Source organism: Salvelinus alpinus, chromosome 1 (assembly GCF_045679555.1).
Source record: "Salvelinus alpinus chromosome 1, SLU_Salpinus.1, whole genome shotgun sequence".
NCBI lineage: Eukaryota > Metazoa > Chordata > Actinopteri > Salmoniformes > Salmonidae > Salvelinus > Salvelinus alpinus.
Genome location: NC_092086.1, coordinates 102,609,126 through 102,626,654, shown reverse-complemented (window position 1 = coordinate 102,626,654; position 17,529 = coordinate 102,609,126). Strand labels below are relative to the sequence as shown.

Genomic DNA, 17,529 nt, shown 5'->3' with positions numbered 1-17,529 from the left:
GTAACAAATGCATGGATACATTTTTCTGCATCATTTTTGGACAGAAAATTTCTGATTTTTGCAATGTTACGTAGATGGAAAAAAGCTGTCCTTGAAACAGTCTTGATATGTTCGTCAAAAGAGAGATCAGGGTCAAGAGTAACGCCGAGGTCCTTCACAGTTTTATTTGAGACGACTTTACAACCATCAAGATTAATTGTCAGATTTAACAGAAGATCTCTTTGTTTCTTGGGACCTAGAACAAGCTTCTCTGTTTTGTCCGAGTTTAAAAGTAGAAAGTTTGCAGCCATCCACTTCCTTATGTCTGAAACACAGGCTTCTAGCGAGGGCAATTTTGGGGCTTCACCATGTTTCATTGAAATGTACAGCTGTGTGTCATCCGCATAGCAGTGAAAGTTAACATTATGTTTTCGAATAACATCCCCAAGAGGTAAAATATATAGTGAAAACAATAGTGGTCCTAAAACGGAACCTTGTGGAACACCGAAATGTACAGTTGATTTGTCAGAGGACAAACCATTCACAGAGACAAACTGATATCCTTCCGACAGGTAAGATCTAAACCAGGCCAGAACTTGTCCGTGTAGACCAATTTGGGTTTCCAGTCTCTCCAAAAGAATGTGGTGATCGATGGTGTCAAAGGCAGCACTAAGGTCTAGGAGCACGAGGACAGATGCAGAGCCTTGGTCTGACGCCATTAAAAGGTCATTTACCACCTTCACAAGTGCAGTCTCAGTGCTATGATGGGGTCTAAAACCAGACTGAAGCATTTCGTATACATTGTTTGTCTTCAGGAAGGCAGTGAGTTGCTGCGCAACAGCTTTTTCAAATTTTTTTGAGAGGAATGGAAGATTCGATATAGGCCGATAGTTTTTTATATTTTCCGGGTCAAGGTTTGGCTTTTTCAAGAGAGGCTTTATTACTGCCACTTTTAGTGAGTTTGGTACACATCCGGTGGATAGAGAGCCGTTTATTATGTTCAACATAGGAGGGCCAAGCACAGGAAGCAGCTCTTTCAGTAGTTTAGTAGGAATAGGATCCAGTATGCAGCTTGAAGGTTTAGAGGCCATGATTATTTTCATCATTGTGTCAAGAGATATAGTACTAAAACACTTAAGTGTCTCTCCCGATCCCAGGCCCTGGCAGAGCTGTGCAGATCCAGGACAGCTAAGCCCTGGAGGAATATGCAGATTTAAAGAGGAGTCTGTAATTTGCTTTCTAATGATCATGATTTTTTCCTCAAAGAAGTTCATGAATTTATTACTGCTGAAGTGAAAGCCATCCTCTCTTGGGGAATGCTGCTTTTTAGTTAGCTTTGCAACAGTATCAAAAATAAATTTTGGATTGTTCTTATTTTCCTCAATTAAGTTGGAAAAGTAGGATGATCGAGCAGCAGTGAGGGCTCTTCGGTACTGCACGGTACTGTCTTTCCAAGCTAGTCGGAAGACTTCCAGTTTGGTGTGGCGCCATTTCCGTTCCAATTTTCTGGAAGCTTGCTTCAAAGCTCGGGTATTTTCTGTATACCAGGGAGCTAGTTTCTAATGACAAATGTTTTTCGTTTTTAGGGGTGCAACTGCATCTAGGGTATTGCTCAAGGTTAAATTGAGTTCCTCAGTTAGGTGGTTAACTGATTTTTGTCCTCTGACGTCCTTGGGTAGGCAGAAGGAGTCTGGAAGGGCGTCAAGGAATTTTTGTGTTGTCTGAGAATTTATAGCACGACTTTTGATGCTCCTTGGTTGGGGTCTGAGCAGATTATTTGTTGCGATTGCAAACGTAATAAAATGGTGGTCCGACAGTCCAGGATTATGAGGAAAAACATTAAGATCTACAACATTTATTCCATGGGACAAAACTAGGTCCAGAGTATGACTGTGGCAGTGAGTAGGTCCAGAGACATGTTGGACAAAACCCACTGAGTCGATGATGGCTCCGAAAGACTTTTGGAGTGGGTCTGTGGACTTCTCCATATGAATATTAAAATCACCAAAAATGTAAATATGATCTGCTATGACTACAAGGTCTGATAGGAATTCAGGGAACTCAGAGAGGAACGCTGTATATGGCCCAGGAGGCCTATAAACAGTAGCTATAAAAAGTGATTGAGTAGGCTGCATAGATTTCATGACTAGAAGCTCAAAAGACGAAAACGTCATTTTTTTTTTTGTAAATTGAAATTTGCTATCGTAAATGTTAGCAACACCTCCGCCTTTGCGGGATGCACGGGGGATATGGTCACTAGTGTAACCAGGAGGTGAGGCCTCATTTAACACAGTAAATTCATCAGGCTTAAGCCATGTTTCAGTCAGGCCAATCACATCAAGATTATGATCAGTGATTAGTTCATTGACTATAACTGCCTTTGAAGTGAGGGATCTAACATTAAGTAACCCTATTTTGAGATGTGAGGTATCACGATCTCTTTCAATAATGGCAGGAATGGAGGAGGTCTTTATCCTAGTGAGATTGCTAAGGCGAACACCGCCATGTTTAGTTTTGCCCAACCTAGGTCGAGGCACAGACACAGTCTCAATGGGGATGGCTGAGCTGACTACACTGACTGTGCTATTGGCAGACTCCACTAAGCTGGCAGGTTGGCTAACAGCCTGCTGCCTGGCCTGCACCCTATTTCATTGTGGAGCTAGAGGAGTTAGAGCCCTATCTATGTTAGTAGATAAGATGAGAGCACCCCTCCAGCTAGGATGGAGTCTGTCACTCCTCAGCAGGTCAGGCTTGGTCCTGTTTGTGGGTGAGTCCCAGAAAGAGGGCCAATTATCTACAAATTCTATCTTTTGGGAGGGGCAGAAAACAGTTTTCAACCAGCGATTGAGTTGTGAGACTCTGCTGTAGAGCTCGTCACTCCCCCTAACTGGGAGGGGGCCAGAGACAATTACTCGATGCCGACACATCTTTCTAGCTGATTTACAGGCTGAAGCTATGTTGTGCTTGGTGACCTCTGACTGTTTCATCCTAACATCGTTGGTGCCGACGTGGATAACAATATCTCTATACTCTCTACACTCACCAGTTTTAGCTTTAGCCAGCACCATCTTCAGATTAGCCTTAACGTCGGTAGCCCTGCCCCCTGGTAAACAGTGTATGATCGCTGGGTGATTCGTTTTAAGTCTAATACTGCGGGTAATGGAGTCGCCAATGACTAGGGTTTTCAATTTGTCAGAGCTAATGGTGGGAGCCTTCGGCGTCTCAGACCCCGTAACGGGAGGAGTAGAGACAAGAGAAGACTCGGCCTACTCGCTACTCAATGGAGAAAACCGGTTGAAAGTTTCTGTCGGCTGAATGAGCGACACCGGTTGAGCATTCCAACAGCATTTCCCTCCAGAAGCCATGAGAAAATTGTCCGGCTGCGGGGACAGTGCGGGGGGATTTATACTAACGTTACTATCTGTACTTACTGGTGGCACAGACGCTGTTTCTTCCTTTCCTACACTGAAATTACCCTTGCCTAACGATTGCGTCTGAAGCTGGGCTTGCAGCACAGCTATCCTCGCCGTAAGGCGATCATTCTCCTGTATATTATGAGTACAGCGAATGCAATTAGAAGACATCATGTTAATGTTACTACTTAGCTTCGGCTGTTGAAGGTGCTGACGAACCATGTCCAGATAAAGCGTCCGGAGTGAAAAAGTTGAATGAGGGAAAAAAGTTGTGATGGAAAAACTAAATATATAAACGGTAATTAAAAATAAAAAAAAAACGTAAAGTTGTCAGCTAGCAAAGCAAAGCTAGCAAAGTAAAGTTGGCAACAAAACGCACAGCAACAAAACGCACAGCAACACGTCTGCAAATTCAAGAGGAAGTGACGTTATGGGGTATTGTGTATAATATATAATTTAACTCTGACTTGTGTGTGGTTGGCTCTCTCTCTCTCTTCATTGAGTAATACAGGAAATTTCCACGACAACACCCTAATTGACAAAGAAACAAATCAAAACAAAGGCAGTCTTCTCATGCTTTGTTGATTTCAAAAAAGCTTTTGACTCAGTTTGGCATGAGGGTTTGCTATACAAATTGATTTAAAGCTGTGTTTGGTGAAAAACGTATCACATTATAAAATCCATGTGCACAAACATTAAGTGTGCGGTTAAAATTGGCAAAAAACAAATTTCTTTCCACCGGGCTGTGGGGTGAGACAGGGATGCAGCTTGAGTCCCACCCTCTTCAACATGTATATCAACGAAGTGGCGAGGGCACTAGAACGGTCTGCAGGACCTAGCCTCACCCTACTAGAATCTGAAGTCAAATGTCTACTGCAGCACCTAGATCTTTTGCACAGATTCTGTCATCTATGCCATCAAAAGGAACATACAATTTGACATACCAATTAGGATCTGGCTAAAAATACTTCAGTTATCAGAATCAGTTATTGAACCCATTGCCCTTTATGGTTGTGAGGTCTGGGGTATGCTCACCAACCATGAATTAACTAAAAGGGACAAACACCAAATTGAGACCTCATGCAGAATTATGCAAAAATATATTCTGTGTACAACGTAAAACACCAAAAAATTGCATGAAGAGCAGAATTAGTCCGATACCTGCTAATTATCATAATCCAGAAAAGAGCTGTTAAATTCTACAAACACCTAAAAGGAAGCGATTCCCAAACCTTCCAGAACAAAGCCATCACCTACAGCGAGATTAACCTGGACAAGAGTCCCAAAAGCAAGCTGGTCCTGTGACTCTGTTCACAAACACAAACAGACCCCACAGAGCCCCAGGACAGCAATACAATTAGACCCAAACAAATCATGAGACAATAAAAAAGATAATTACTTGACACATTGGAAAGAATTAACAGAAAAACTGAACAAACTAGAATGCTATTTGGCCCTAAAGAGAGAGTACACAATGGCAGACCCAAAATGAAGGAAGCTTTGACTACAGACTGAGTGAGCATAGCTTTGCTATTGAGAGAGGCTGCAGTAGGCAGACCTGGCTCTCGAGAAGACAGGCTATATGCACACTGCCCACAAAATGAGGTGGAAACTGATCTGCACCTCCTAACCGCCTGCCAGATGTATGACCATATGAGAGACACATATTTCCCTCAGATTACACAGACCCACAAAGAATTTTAAAACAAACCCAATTTTGATAAACTCCCATATCTATTGGGTGAAATACCACAGTGTGCAATCACAGCAGCAATATTTGTGACCTGTTGCAACAAGAAAAGGGCAACCACTGAAGAACAAACACCATTGTAAATACAACCTATATATAGCCATAATGACATGTCTCTATTCCTTTGGAACTTTTGTGAGATTATTATTTATTTCACTTCCTTTGTCAATGGTAACATGTTTCCCATGCCAATAAAGCCCATTGAATTGAGAGAGAGGGTTGTTTTGGTGGTAGTGCAGAAAATTATACTATTTTAATGGAAATTTCTCTGTGAGCAGAGTTGGGGACTTGAGTCTGACTAGGGCACTGTCGTGGCAAAATGTAGATCTCTGCCTAAATAGACATACGCAAAAGTAACTGCTATTCATGTGTAATTACATGATTCTTACATGCAAAAACTTGGTATATTTGGAAAGAAGACATATGGGTATAACGACACAAGGCAAGACCCAGATGCAGACACAGGAGGCAGATGGTTTGAGCTCTGGTAGTTATTAATCAAATCAAATCAAAGTTTATTTGTCACGTGCGCCGAATACAACAGGTGTAGACCTTACAGGCTCTAACCAATAGTGTGAAAAAAAGGTGTGTGTGTGTGAGTAAATAAATAACACGACAGTAAAAATACATTTGAAAATAACAGTAGCAAGGCTATAAACAGACACCGGTTAGTCAGGCTTATTGAGGTAGTATGTACATGTAGGTATGGTTAAAGTGACTATGCATATATGATGAACAGAGAGTAGCAGTAGTGTAAAAAGAGGGGTTGGCGGGTGGTGGTACAAAATGCAGATAGCCCGGTTAGCCACTGTGCGGGAGCACTGGTTGGTCGGGCCAATTCAGGTAGTATGTACATGAATGTATAGTTAAAGTGACTTTGCATATATGATAAACAGAGAGTAGCAGCAGTGTAAAAGAGGGGTTGGGGGGGGCACACAATGCAAATAGTCTGGGTAACCATTTGGTTACCTGTTCAGGAGTCTTATGGCTTGGGGATAAAAACTGTTGAGAAGCCTTTTTGTCCTAGACTTGGCACTCCGGTACCGCTTGCCATGCGGTAGTAGAAAGAACAGTTTATGACTGGGGTGGCTGGGGTCTTTGACAATTTTTAGGGCCTTCCTCTGACACCGCCTGGTGTAGAGGTCCTGGATGGCAGGGAGCTTTGATGTACTGGGCCGTACGCACTACCCTCTGAAGTGCCTTGCGGTCGGAAGCCGAGCAATTGCCGTACCGGGCAGTGATGCAACCGGTCAGGATGCTCTCGATGTTGCAGCTGTAGAACCTTTTGAGGATCTCAGGACTCATGCCAAATCTTTTTAGTTTCCTGAGGGGGAATAGGCTTTGTCGTGCCCTCTTCACGACTGTCTTGGTGTGTTTGGACCATTCTAGTTTGTTGTTGATGTGGACACCAAGGAACTTGAAGCTCTCAACCTGCTCCACTACAGCCCCGTCGATGAGAATGGGGGCGTGCTCGGTGCTCCTTTTCCTGTAGTCCACAATCATGTCCTCAGTCTTGGTTACGTTGAGGGATAGGTTGTTATTCTGGCACCACCCGGCCAGGTCTCTGACCTACTCCCTATAGGCTGTCTCGTCGTTGTCGGTGATCAGGCCTACCACTGTTGTGTCGTCTGCAAACTTAATGATGGTGTTGGAGTCGTGCCTGGCCATGCAGTCGAGGGTGAACAGGGAGTACAGGAGGGAACTGAGCACGCACCCCTGAGGAGCTCCAGTGTTGAGGATCAGCGTGGCAGATGTGTTGCTACCTACCCTCACCACCTGGGGGCGGCCCGGCAGGAAGTCCAGGATCCAGTTGCAGAGGGAGGTGTTTAGTCCCAGGTTCCTTAGCTTAGTGATGAGCTTTGAAGGTACTATGGTGTTGAACGCTGAGCTGTAGTCAATGAATAGCATTCTCACATAGGTGTTCCTTTTGTCCAGGTGGGAAAGGGCAGTGTGGAGTGCAATAGAGATTGCATCATCTGTGGATCTGTTTGGGCGGTATGCAAATTGGAGTGGGTCTAGGGTTTCTGGGATAATGGTGTTGATGTGAGCCATGCCCAGCCTTTCAAAGCACTTCATGGCTACGGACATGAGTGCTACGGGTCTGTAGTCATTTACGCAGGTTGCCTTTGTGTTCTTGGGCACAGGGACTATGGTGGTCTACTTGAAACATGTTGGTATTACAGACTCAATCAGGGACATGTTGAAAATGTCAGTGAAGACACCTGCCAGTTGGTCAGCACATGCCCGGAGCACACGTCCTGGTAATCCGTCTGGCCCCGCAGCCTTGTGTATGTTGACCTGTTTAAAGGTCTTACTCACATCGGCTACGGAGAGCGTGATCACACAGTCGTCCGGAACAGCTGATACTCTCATGCATGCCTCAGTGTTGCTTGCCTCGAAGCGAGCATAGAAGTGATTAAGCTCATCTGGTAGGCTTGTGTCACTGGACAGCTCGCGGCTGTGCTTTCCTTTGTAGTCTGTAATAGTTTGCAAGCCCTGCCATATCCGACGAGCGTCGGAGCCGGTGTAGTATGATTCAATCTTAGCCCTGTATTGACGCTTTCCCTGTTTGATGGTTCGTCGCAGGGCATAGCGGGATTTCTTTTAAGCTTCCTGTCAGGACCCGGTGCGAGAAACAGTCACTAATAATCGTCAGAACCCAGAAGATGAGGCAGACACAGCAGTACTAGAGATGGTGGTTTAATTAAAGAACAAAATCTTCAGGCAAAGAAACTAAATCCACAATGTCCAAAAATAAAGCCAAGAGGCACAAAATGGAAATCCTCCAAAATACAAAAGAAACTCCACAAAGTGGTAAAAAACAGCAGGGAAAAACAAACCTCAAAAGACTACTCAAATAATACACAAGAACTAAACCAGAGAACCTCTGGAAAATCCAACAAGAGAAATATCTGTATAAAACAAGGCTTGGGCTGGGGCTGGGTGCTAACTTACAAACACTGAGCCAGGAACTGAGGAACACACAGGGTTTAAATACTAACAAGGGAATGACCTACAGGTGCAAACAATAATTAGAGCAAGAAAAACAAAAGGTACAAAAAAGGTGCAATGGGGACATCTAGTGACCAAAACCCGAACAGTCTTGGCCAAAACCTGACACTTCCGGGTTTGAGTCCCGCACCTTGAAAGCGGAAGCTCTACCCTTTAGCTCAGTGCGAATGTTGCCTGTAATCCATGGCTTCTGGTTGGGGTATGTACAGTGGGGAGAACAAGTATTTGATACACTGCTGATTTTGTGCAATATTATGCTATAAAATGCAAATTAATTACTTAAAAATCATACAATGTGATTTTCTGTATTTTTGTTTTAGATTCCGTCTCTCACAATTGAAGTGTACCTATGATAAAAATTACAGACCTCTACATGCTTTGTAAGTAGGAAAACCGGCAAAATCGGCAGTGTATCAAATACTTGTTCTCCCCACTGTAAGTACAGTCACTGTGGGGACGACGTCCTCGATGCACTTATTGATAAAGCCAGTGACTGATGTGGTGTATTCCTCAATTATAATCCAAGGGATAGACAAAAGGCAGGTCGGGGACAGGCAAGAGTTCATAGCCAGGGCAGAGTCCAAAACGGTACAGGGCGGCAGGCAGGCTCGAGGTCAGGGGCAGGCAGAGTGGTCAGGCAGGCGGGCTGAGTGTCAGGACAGGCAAGGGTCAAAACCAGGAGGACGAGAAAAACGCTGGTTGACTTGGCAAACAAGACGAACTGGCACAGACAGACAGAAAACACAGGTATAAATACCCAGGGGATAATGGGGAAGATAGGTGACACCTGGAGGGGGCGGAGACAAGGACAGGTGAAACAGATCAGGGTGTGGCACTGGGAGATTTTAAGGAAATGATCAAAACATACAGTTGAAGTCGGAAGTTTACATACACCTTAGCCAAATACATGTAAACTCAGTTTTTCACAATTCCTGACATTTTATCCAAGTAAAAATCCCCTGTCTTAGGTCAGTTAGGATCACCACATTATTTTAAGAAAGTGAATTGTCAGAATAATAGTAGAGAGAATTATTTATTTCAGCTTTCATTTCTTTCATCACATTCCCAGTGGGTCAGAAGTTTACATACACTCAATATGTATTTGGTAGCATTGCCTTTAAATTGTTTAACTTGGGTCAAATGTTTCGGGTAGCCTTCCACAAGCTTCCCACAATAAGTTGGGTGAATTTTGGCCCATTCCTCCTGACAGAGCTGGTGTAACTGAGTCCGGTTTGCTCGCACACACTTTTTCAGTTCTGCCCACAAATGTTCTATAGAATTGAGGTCAGGGCTTTGTGATGGCCACTCCAATACCTTGACTTTGTTGTCCTTAAGCCATTTTGCCACAACTTTGTAAGTATGCTTGGGGTCATTGTTTATTTGGAAGACCCATTTGCGACCAAGCTTTAACTTCCTGACTGATGTCTTGAGATGTTGCTTCAATATATCCACATAATTTTCATCCCTCATGATGCCATCTATTTTGTGAAGTGCACCAGTCCCTCCTGCAGCAAAGCACCCCCACAACATGATGCTGCCACCCCCGTGCTTCACGGTTGGATGGTGGTCTTCGGCTTGCAAGCCTCCCCCTTTTTCCTCCGAACATAACGATGGCCATTATGGCTAAACAGTTCTATTTTTCTTTCATCAGACCAGTGGACATTTCTCCAAAAAGCACGATCTTTGTCCCCATGTGCAGTTGCAAACCGTAGTCTGGCTTTTTTATGGTGGTTTTGGAGCAGTGGCTTCTTCCTTGCTGAGCGGCCTTTCAGGTTATGTCAATATAGGACTCGTTTTACTGTGGATATCATAGATACTTTTGTACCTGTTTCCTCCAGCATCTTCACAAGGTCCTTTGCTGTTGTTCTGGGAATGATTTGCACTTTTCGCACCAAAGTACGTTCATCTCTAGAAGACAGAACACGTCTCCTTCCTGAGTGGTATGATGGTGTTTATACTTGCGTACTATTTTTTGTACAGATGAACGTGGTACCTTCAGGTGTTTGGATTTTTTTTTCTGAGATCTTGGCTGATTTCTTTGGATTTCCCATGATGTCAAGTAAAGAGGCACTGAGTTTGACGGTAGGCCTTGAAATACATCCACAGGTACACCTCCAATTGACTCAAATTATGTCAATTAGCCTATCAGAAGCTTCTAAATGCATGACATAATTTTCAGGAATTTTCCAAGCTGTTTGAAGGCTCAGTCAACTTAGTGTATGTAAACTTCTGACCCACTGGAATTGTGATACAGTGAATTATAAGTGAAATAATCTGTCTGTAAACAATTGTTGGAAAAATGACTTGTCATGCACAAAGTAGATGTCTTAACCGACTTGCCAAAACTATAGTTTGTTAAAAACCTCTACCGCTTCTCTCTCCCGGATCCGGGATCCTCCTCATCAAAAAAGCTGACTAGCATAGCCTAGCCTAACGGGACAGGGATATCATATAATATAATTTCATGAAATCACAAGTCCAATACAGCAAATGAAAGATAAACATCTTGTGAATCCAGCCATCATTTCCAATTTTTAAAATGTTTTACAGCGAAAACACAATATGTATTTATATTAGCTAACCACAATAGCCAAACACACAACGGCATGTTTTCACCATGTTTCCACCGCATAGGTAGCTTTCACAAAACCCAGAAATAGAGATACAATTAATCACTAACCTTGAACAACTTCATCAGATGACAGTCTTATAACATCATGTTATACAATACATTCATGTTTTGTTCGAAAATGTGCATATTTGAGGTATAAATCGTAGTTTTACATTGCAGCCACCATCACAAATAGCACCAAAGCAGCCAGAATAATTACAGAGAGCAACGTGAAATACATAAATACTCATCATAAAACATTTATGAAAAATACATGGTGTACAGCAAATGAAGGATAAACATCTTGTGAATCCAGCCAATATTTCAGATTTTTTAAGTGTTTTACAGCGAAAACACAATATATATTTCTATTAGCTCACCACAATAGCCAAACACACAACGCCATTTATTCACCGTAAAGATAGCTTTCACAAAACCGACAAATAGAGATAAAATTAATCACTAACCTTTGGACAACTTCATCAGATGACAGTCTTATAACATCATGTTATACAATACATTTATGTTTTGTTCGAAAATGTGCATATTTAGAGCTGCAAATCGTGGTTATACATTGTGAATATGTAGCAACAATTCACCAAAATCTCCGGAGATATTTTGGACAGTCACCTAATCTAATCAAAGAACTCATCATAAACTTTACTATGATGAGTAAAAATACATGTTGTACAGCAAATGAAAGATACACTGGTTCTTAATGCAACCGCTGTGTTAGATTTTAACATTTACATTTACATTTAAATCATTTAGCAGACGCTCTTATCCAGAGCGACTTACAAATTGGAAAGTTCATACATATTCATCCTGGTCCCCCCGTGGGTCCCCCCGTTTAAAAAATAACTTTAGTAGAACATACAGCATGCAGTATTGTGAGACAGCACTCACATATTCTCCGCCTTGTTGGAGCCAACATTTACCACAAAAATACGAAATAACATCATAAATATTCTCTTACCTTTCTTGATCTTCCATCAGAATGTAGTGCAAGGAGTCCTATTTCCAGAATAAATCGTTGTTTGGTTTTAGAATGTCCATTTCTTCTGTCGAATTAGCAACTTTGGCTAGCATTGTGGAGCGCACGTGTCCATCATCTCTTGGCGCAAAGAACGAAAAATTCCAAAAGTCCCGATAAACGTTGAATAAACTGGTCAAACTCGGTTGAAAAATCCTACTTTATGATGTTTTTCTCATATGTATCAAATAAAATCAGAGCCGGAGCAATTCGCCGTGTATACCGAACGCTTTTCAGAAGACAATGTGGAGTTCCCTCGCGCACCCCATTCAACCTTCTACTGCCTGTTGACATCTAGTGGAAGGCGTATGAAGTGCATACAGATCCATAAATAAAAGCCAGTTGAATAGGCAGGCCCTGACACAGAGCCTCGTTTTCAGATTTTTCACTTCCTGTATGGAAGTTTGCTGCCAAATGAGTTCTGTTTTACTCACAGATATAATTCAAATAGTTTTAGAAACTTCAGAGTGTTTTCTATCCAATAGTAATACTAATATGGATATTGTATGATCTAGAACAGAGTACGAGGCCGTTTAATTTGAGCACAATTTTTTCCAAATTGTAAACAGCGCCCCCCTATTCACAAGAAATTAACAAGAAATGTGTGGAGTGGTTGAAAATCGAGTTTTAATGACTCCAACCTAAGTGTATGTAAACTTCCGACTTCAACGGTATATCACAATCCATTTGAAGTAATTGTCATCCCTCATTAACATATATTTTCCTTTCTATATGCAGACTGAACACAGTATAAGTACACAAAGACCAGGACCTCAGGGAACTGGTCATTTTCCCCTTTTGAACACGTGATTCAAAAACATGTTAAATCAAAAATTAACAATTTCGAATAACTAATCAACTTAGAATTACAACTTTTTATAACTCCCTACGGAAATAATAATAATCTCCTAAAGTAATGGTACAATTTGGGTAGAGAATGGTGTTTCGCATACATTTTATATTTTAATCCCCCTGTTCCGATAATTTCTAGTGAGGTTGATCTTTCCTCACGAGAAATTCTAGGATACAGTGCATTCGACACCATTAAAATGTTTCCTCTCCCTTTTCTTTCCCTGTCCTTCAGAAACCATTTAAATACCTTTCAAAACATGTCCATCCTTCTGCATTCCCAATTTAACTGAATTGAAAAGACCCCATCCAATAAATCCCACAGTATCAACACACCACTAACGCACATTCAATACCAGTAAATGGTGTGTGCTTGTTGTTGAACCGTAGGTCCAGAACACACATGAACAGGCCTCACTTATTATCTGGAACTCATTTATGGCCAGATCCAGATACGCTAATACCTCAAACTGCCGAATATCACTAACTGTTCTCCCCCCTCAATCTCCAGGGACCTTCCCACGCAAAATAATGAAACCCCCTCTTTTGGAAAAGAGTGTACATTCCGTTAGCATTCACTATGCATCATTTTAATCAGCAATCCAAAAGTATTAATTATTAACCAAACCTGTTATTTGTAAATCCACTGTCCTTTATTTAGCATGTACTACTCATAGACACGGCAACATTATCTCTCCACCGAGTCTAACACTGGTCTCCTTACCCCGTGATTCTCCATAACCACCACACCACATAAAAAAATTAAAAGTTAATTTTAGGTTTGGTAACCCCTATACAAATTCCTCGTGACCCCTCCACCCTTTTGACCATTCTAGAATTCTATTCCAGAATAAGATGACAAAAAGCGTAAATCTATTTAAAAATATACCACATAAAATGTCTCATGATATAAAGAAAAGGCTTTCTGAATTTGCGTGGAGTGTTTGGCCATCTAATTTAAATGTGTTACCTTTAGAATCCATTCCCCTGGCATTTCGCCTAGATTCTTCAACCCACAATACGATTTCCTGTGGCAAATTTAGCCAATTTCTCATTGCAAGGAATCCGCAATATTTAATCCCTGGCCTAGGTTAGGTAAAACGTGATCTCATACATCTTCCTTCACAGAAACTGTAATCTCTATGAACCACTTATCGATCGAACAGAGACTGTACACCCCTAGGTGAAAGTTCCATTCTTGCTAATCTCAAAACGATTAGTTGTTGCTCTTTTGAAAAAGATGCAATTTCTTGTATAGCGGCATTTCCTTCGAATGCAGTAGGTTCCAGTATCACCTTACACTCATTCTTCCAATGCCTGATAGTCCCACATCTAAAACAGGGAACTATCTCCTTACGCTTTGATGTGTTTTTGCTACGTTTCTTTGTCTTACCTTGGCCATTGAAACTATAGGTAGGGATTTCTCTATGGCCCTACTAACCCCTCGCACGTCTGTGAGGTGAGTGGAGTTATATTCCACTCTCAAAACATTGTCTTGAATTAAATCTACCACCCTCGCAATTACCGTTTTGATCACAGGGTTCAAACCTGCCATCAAAACAGAAGTACAAATTCTATCAATACACTCCCGTTCCAGGTCTTTCTGTCGTAGTGTACTGGTACTCATTCCGGGTTTATCGTGATGCATTTTTTGTTGATAGAATCTTGTCCAATTTGAGCAAAACGCTGGTATATTGAGCTTTTGATTCTGGTTTTATGTCTTTATGCCAAGTCATAATTGCCTCCCTGAATTCTTTATTCGATTTGAATTCTCCGTCAGCAGGAAAATGTGATCTAATTTGCATTTTCTTTTTCATATTCCTGCCGAATTGGTGGAATGCTCGTGCGCTTCTTTCAGCGCCTCCATTGCTTTTAAAAAATCTGCTAGCTCTATTTTTTAGTCTATAATACACAACTTCTATTAACTATTTTTTAAGATAGCACTACACACTTCCCCGGATAATAATTAATTGGTCACGGCACTTAATACCTTGTATTTAGAACCGATACCACAGCGTCTGCAAATGTATTACTGGAGAATACAGATTACTTATTTCCTCCAATATCCCTATTATTGATAACACACATCACCAAAATTATTCACACTTGTCTTCCTATTTCCACATAATCTGCCATGGTTCACCACCCCAACAGGGCACAAAACTAACCTTTTCCACACACTCACACCCTGCGCTCTCACGGCCACTGCAACTGGGCCTTTTGTCCTCTCGTCACAGTTTTAGCAGGGAACCAATCCCACCCAGAATTTACCCCCTAGGACTTACCCTTCGCAGGTTCCAGCCTGCACGGGCTTACCTTCCGGGACTCACCCTATTCTTATAGTAGTCACATGAACTATCCCAACCAGAATTTACCCCCGAGGACTTACCCTACAGGTACCAGCCTGTACAAGTTTACCTTCCGGGATTTACCATTTACCATAAAGCTACAACCGGTCGTTATACAATGGGCCAACTGAATTAAACTCAGGCTCTCCAGGTCCATATCCTATAATGTTCAGCCTACGATTCTCATCTCCCCAAGATGTCAAAGTGAGTGTACAGATATAGGAACTAGCCTACCTTGTTTGTTGCCAGCTCTGCTCCACTGATCTGGACTCTTTGGTTTGACTACAAATCGTGGTGAATCCTGCCGACAACGCCAACTGTTAGGTTCTTATTTTTCAGAGTAAATAACTCACGGACACTAGAGAAGCTTAACCAAGTTTAAGTCTTCCCAAAGGGTCGACACAGCTGTATTCAGACAAAAACTCACCATCACAAGTATGTATACCCCACTTGGGACACTCCTCCTTCTCTCCAATCCTTACATCTTATGGTTCCACAGGAAGAGGGTAATAAGGTAATAAACCCTTATTACTCCCTTCAGGGGATCTGACCTGACCTCCTGACCTCAACCCCTCCTTCGCCTAATCCACAGATGTCCATCCGCTCCCGTCCAACCAACACATTCCAAAGCCATCTGTCGTTCTACAGAAAACCATTAACTTCTGACATAAAACCCAGTCTCTTTCACTCCTTATATTCTATGCTTCTGATCTATAATTTATTTAATATCTCAATGTTCAAAGTTTATCCTGAATCCAACAGTATCAAAATGTGAAAAAGTCCAGGGTCCACACACACACACACACACACACACACACACACACACACACACACACACACACACACACACACACACACACACACACACACACACACACACACACACACACACACACACACACACACACCAACAACACCGCCACCGCCACACACTAACCACCACCATACACACACCAACCACCATATACACACTAACCACCACACCCACACACTAACCACCACACCCACACACTAACCACCACCATACACACACACACCACCGTACACACACACCACCATACACACACACACACACCACCATACACACACCAACCACCATATACACACTAACCACCACACCCACACACTAACCACCACACACACACACACTAACCACCACCTACACACACTAACCACCATACACACACACAATAACCACCACCTACACACACTAACCACCACACACACTAACCACCATACACACACACACTAACCACCACCTACACACACTAACCACCATACACACACACAATAACCACCACCTACACACACTAACCACCACACACACTAACCACCATACATACACACACACACACACACAAACTCACCACCATACACGCACGCACACACACACTCACCACCATACACGCACACACACACTCACCACCATACACGCACACACACACACACACACACACACACACACACACACACACACACACACACACACACACACACACACACACACACACACACACACACACACACACACACACACACACACACCACCATGCACACTCACCACCATACACACACCACCATACACACACTAACCACCACACACACACACTAACCACCATACACACTAACCACCACATACACTCACCACCATACACGCACACACACACACACACACATACTCACCACCATAAACGCACGCACACACACACACACACACACACACACACACACACACACACACACACACACACACACACACACACACACACACACACACACACACACACACACACACACTCACCACCATACACTCACCACCATACACACACACACACACACCACCACCACCACACACACACACACTCACCACCACCACCACACACTCACCACCACACACACACACTCACCACCACACACACACACACTCACCACCACACACACACTCACCACCACGCACGCACACACTCACCACCACACACACACTCACTCACCACCACACACACACCACCACCATCACACACACACACACTAACCACCATACACTCTAACCACCACTTATGCTGACCATACTGTTTACTATTATTATTATTATCTATCCTGCTACCAGTCACTTTCTCCAAATCCCAGCCTACATGTACATATCTACCTCAAATACTCCAGTATTTCTGCACACTGTAAATTAATCCTGTATATAGCTTCCTCTATTATTTCTAATTTCTTGTGTTTTTAAATTTTTCTTTATTTTCTTATTAGTTATAATTATTTTCATATTGAATACTGCACTGTTAGTTAGGGCTTGCTAGTTAAGCATTTCACTGTACTTGTGCATGTGACAAATAACATTTGAACAGATTTCTATAGGTATAAGCAAGGTGAAGCTATTAGCCTTCTATTACCCTCTAGACTAGACCCCATCTATATTTTACTTAAATGTGGCCTGTCTGCTCCCGATAGATCGCCTCACCCAGGAACTACTTTCAGAGAAACAGATCCCAGTAGATCAATATGAATCTACTCACACTGCTGGCAGAGAG

At 42.4% G+C, this 17,529-nt stretch overlaps 1 protein-coding gene across 4 annotated transcripts in view; it reads left to right on the top strand.

Annotated features, from left to right (window-relative positions):
- Positions 1–17,529, top strand: part of LOC139554311 (dematin-like) — a 49,463-nt gene that overhangs the window by 5,393 nt on the left and 26,541 nt on the right. The window contains exon 2 of one of the 4 annotated variants that reach the window (XR_011670839.1): positions 552–704. The exons of the other annotated variants lie outside the window; for them this stretch is intronic. The gene's annotated coding sequence lies outside the window, so the exon portion shown is untranslated. The remainder of the gene's footprint in view (positions 1–551; positions 705–17,529) is intronic. 4 annotated transcript variants of the gene reach the window in all.